The sequence below is a fragment of the Arachis stenosperma genome, chromosome 8 (assembly GCF_014773155.1).
Source record: "Arachis stenosperma cultivar V10309 chromosome 8, arast.V10309.gnm1.PFL2, whole genome shotgun sequence".
Taxonomy (NCBI): Eukaryota; Viridiplantae; Streptophyta; class Magnoliopsida; order Fabales; family Fabaceae; genus Arachis; species Arachis stenosperma.
Genome location: NC_080384.1, coordinates 23,304,096 through 23,308,764, shown reverse-complemented (window position 1 = coordinate 23,308,764; position 4,669 = coordinate 23,304,096). Strand labels below are relative to the sequence as shown.

Below are 4,669 nucleotides of genomic sequence, written 5' to 3'. Positions count from 1 at the left end.
GGATTCTTCATTCACTTGAATGATCAATTCACCTCTGTCCACATCAATCACAGCCTTAGCTGTGGCAAGGAAGGGTCTGCCAAGGATGATGGATTCATCCATGCACTTCCCAGTCTCTAGGACTATGAAATCAGTAGGGATGTAATGGTCTTCAGTCTTCACCAAAACATTCTCTACAAGTCCATAAGCTTGTTTTCTTGAATTGTCTGCCATCTCTAGTGAGATTCTTGCAGCTTGTACCTCAAAGATCCCTAGCTTCTCCATTACAGAGAGAGGCATGAGGTTTACACTTGACCCTAAGTCACACAGAGCCTTCTTGAAGGTCATGGTGCCTATGGTACAAGGTATGGAAAACTTCCCAGGATCTTGTCTCTTTTGAGGTAATTTCTGCTTAGACAAGTTGTCCAGTTCTTTGGTGAGCAAAGGAGGTTTATTCTCCCAAGTTTCATTTCCAAATAACTTGTCATTTAGCTTCATGATTGCTCCAAGGTATTTAGCAACTTGCTCTTCAGTGACGTACTCATCCTCTTCAGAGGATGAATACTCATCAGAGCTCATGAATGGCAGAAGTAAGTCCAATGGAATCTCTATGGTCTCATTTTGAGCCTCAGATTCCCATGGTTCCTCGTTGAGGAACTCATTGGAGGTCAGTGCACGCCCATTGAGGTCTTCCTCAGTGGCGTTCACTTCCTCTCCTTCCTCTCCAAATTCAGCCATGTTGATGGCCTTGCACTCTCCTTTTGGGTTTTCTTCTGTATTGCTTGGGAGAGTACTAGGAGGGAGTTCAGTAACTTTCTTGCTCAGCTGTCCCACTTGTGCCTCCAAATTCCTAATGGAGGACCTTGTTTCAGTCATGAAACTTTGAGTGGTTTTGATTAGATCAGAGACCATGGTTGCTAAGTCAGAGGGGTTCTACTTAGAATTCTCTGTCTGTTGCTGAGAAGATGATGGAAAAGGCTTGCCATTGCTAAACCTGTTTCCTCCACCATTATTGTTGTTGAAACCTTGTTGAGGTCTCTCTTGATTCTTCCATGAGAAATTTGGGTGATTTCTCCATGAAGAATTATAGGTGTTTCCATAGGGTTCTCCTAGGTAATTCACCTCTTCCATTGAAGGGTTCTCAGGATCATAAGCTTCTTCTTCAGATGAAGCATCCTTAGTACTGCTTGGTGCATTTTGCATTCCAGACAGACTTTGAGAAATCAAATTGACTTGTTGAGTCAATATCTTGTTCTGAGCCAGAATGGCATTCAGAGTATCAATCTCAAGAACTCCTTTCTTCTGATTAGTCCCATTGTTCACAGGATTTCTTTCAGAAGTGTACATGAATTGGTTATTTGCAACCATTTCAATTAGCTCTTGAGCCTCTGTAGGCGTCTTCTTCAGATGAAGAGATCCTCCAGCAGAGCTATCCAAAGACATCTTGGATAGTTCGGAGAGACCATCATAGAAAATACCTATGATGCTCCATTCAGAAAGCATATCAGATGGACACTTTCTGATCAATTGTTTGTATCTTTCCCAAGCTTCATAGAGGGATTCTCCATCCTTCTGTCTGAAGGTTTGGACTTCCACTCTAAGCTTACTCAATTTTTGAGGTGGAAAGAACTTTGCCAAGAAGGCATTGACTAGCTTTTCCCAAGAGTCCAGGCTTTCTTTAGGTTGTGAGTCCAACCATATCCTAGCTCTGTCTCTTACAGCAAAAGGGAATAGCATAAGTCTGTAGACCTCAGGGTCAACCCCATTAGTCTTGACAGTGTCACAGATTTGCAAGAATTCAGCTAAAAACTGATAAGGATCTTCCAATGGGTTTCCATGGAACTTGCAATTCTGTTGCATTAGAGAAACTAATTGAGGCTTAAGCTCAAAGTTGTTTGCTCCAATGGCAGGGATAGAGATGCTTCTCCCATAGAAGTCGGGAGTAGGTGCAGTAAAGTCACCCAGCACCTTCCTTGCATTGTTTGCATTGTTGTTGTTTTCGGCTGCCATGTGTTCTTCTTCTTTGAAGAATTCGGTTAGGTTCTCTACAGAGAGTTGTGCCTTAGCTTCTCTTAGCTTTCGCTTCAAGGTCCTCTCAGGTTCAGGGTCAGCTTCAACAAGAATGCCTTTGTCTCTGCTCCTGCTCATATGAAAGAGAAGAGAACAAGAAAATGTGGAATCCTCTATGTCACAGTATAGAGATTCCTTGAGGTGTCAGAAGAACAGAAAAATAGAAGAAAGAGGTAGAAGAATTCGAACTTAATCAGATAGAGTTCGAATTGTGCATTGAGAAGGAGTGATACTCCATAAATAGAAGGATGTGAGAAGAGGGGAAGAGAGTTTTCGAAAATTAATTAAAAAGATTTTGAAAACATTTTGAAAAATTGATTGATAATTTTCGAAAACTCAAAGTGGAAAAGAAATCAATTGATTTTTGAAAAAGATTTTGAAATTAGAAATTAAAAAGATATGATTGAAAACTATTTTGAAAAAGATGTGATTAAAAAGATTTGAAAAGTTATGCTTTTAAAAAGATGTGATTGAGAAGATATGATTTGAAAAACATTTTAAAAAAAGATTTGATTTTTTTAAAAATTAATGACTTGCCTAACAAGAAAAGATATGATTTAAACATTAAACCTCTCTCAACAGAAAAGGCAACATACTTGAAATGTTCAATCAAATCATTAATTGGTAGTAAGTATCTTTGAAAAAAGAAAGAAATTGATTTTGAAAACATTTGATTGAAAAGATTTGATTTGAAAAAGATTTGATTTTGAAAAACTTTGAAAACTTGAAAAAAAAATTGATTTGAAAACAAAATCCTCCCCCTTGTGCCATCCTGGCGTTAAACGCCCAAAATGCTACCTTTTTGGGCGTTAAACGCCCAACCGGTACCCTGGCTGGCGTTTAAACGCCAGTCTGTCCTTCTTCACTGGGCGTTTTGAACGCCCAGTTTTTCTGTGTAATTCCTCTGCTGCATGTTCTGAATCTTCAGTCCCCTGTACTATTGACTTGAAAATAGAACCAAGATCAAATAAACAAGGCATGCAAGACACCAAACTTAAGATTAGACACTAGACTCAAACAAAAAAAACATAAAATATTTTTGGTTTTTATGATTTTGTAAATTTTTTGTGCTTTTTTCGAAAATTATGTGAAAATAGAAAATAAAGGTTTCAGAATTCTCAATTTGAATTTCCAGGAATCATTGCAATGCTAGTCTAAGATTCCGGTCCAGGAATTAGACATGGCTTCACAGCCAGCCAAGCTTTCAAAGAAAGCTTCGGTCCAAAACACTAGACATGGCCAATGGCCAGCCAAGCCTTAGCAGATCATTGTTCCAATAGCAAGTTTGATAGAAATCAACAAGCTCTTGTGATGATAAGTTGAAAACTCGGTCCAATAAGATTAGACATGGCTTCACAGCCAGCCAGATTTCAACAGATCACCATGAAACACTAGAATTCATTTTTAAGAACTCTGAAAAAAAATTACCTAATCTAAGAAACAAGATGAACCGTCAGTTGTCCATACACAAACAATCCCCGGCAACGGCGCCAAAAACTTGGTGCACGAAATTGTGATCACTACAACACAAAATAATCCCTAGTAATGGCTCCAAAGACTTGGTGCTCAATACCATGGCATAAACACAACTTCGCACAACTAACCAGCAAGTGCACTGGGTCGTCCAAGTAATAAACCTTACGCGAGTAAGGGTCGATCCCACGGAGATTGTTGCTATGAAGCAAGCTATGGTCACCTTGTAAATCTTAGTCAGGCAGACTCAATTGGGTATAGATGATGAATGAATAAAACATAAAGATAAAGATAGAGATACTTATGTATATCATTGGTGAGAGCTTCAGATAAGCGTATGAAGATGCTTTCCCTTCCGTCTCTCTGCTTTCCTACTGTCTTCATCCAATCCTTCTTACTCCTTTCCATGGCAAGCTTATGCAAGGGTTTCACCGTTGTCAGTGGCTGCCTCCCATCCTCTCAGTGAAAATGTTCCTATGCTCTGTCACAGCATATGGCTAATCAGCTGTCGGTTCTCGGTCAGGCCGGAATAGAATCCAGCGATTCTTTTGCGTCTGTCACTAACGCCCTGCCTGCTAGGAGTTTGAAGCACGTCACAGTCATTCAATCATTGAATCCTACTCAGAATACCACAGACAAGGTTAGACCTTCCGGATTCTCTTGAATGCCGCCATCAGTTCTCGCCTATACCACGAAGACTCTGATCTCACGGAATGGCTGGCTCGTTTGTCAGGCGAGCACTCGGTTGTCAGGCGATCAACCATGCATCGTGTATCAGGAATCCAAGAGATAAACACTAGAGCCTTGTTTGCTTGTAGAACAGAAGTGGTTGTCAGTCACTTTGTTCATAAGTGAGAATGATGATGAGTGTCACATAATCATCACATTCATCAAGTTATTGAGTGCAAATGAATATCTTGGACAATAAACAAGCGGAATTGAATAGAAGAACAATAGTGATTGCATTAATACTCGAGGTACAGCAGAGCTCCACACCTTAATCTATGGTGTGTAGAAACTCCACCGTTGAAAATACATAAGAACGGGGTCTAGGCATGGCCGAATGGCCAGCCTCCCAAAGTGATCAAAAGATCTAAAGAAAAAGGTTCCAAAGATCAGAAGATGTAAAGATCCGAAGATGAAAATA

At 39.9% G+C, this 4,669-nt stretch overlaps 1 non-coding gene across 1 annotated transcript; it reads left to right on the top strand.

Annotated features, from left to right (window-relative positions):
• Positions 1-1,476: 1,476 nt before the first annotated feature.
• LOC130947007 (small nucleolar RNA R71) lies at positions 1,477-1,584 on the top strand. Its single transcript, XR_009072422.1, has one exon. It is a non-coding gene; the product is annotated as a small nucleolar RNA R71 (small nucleolar RNA).
• Positions 1,585-4,669: the final 3,085 nt, after the last annotated feature.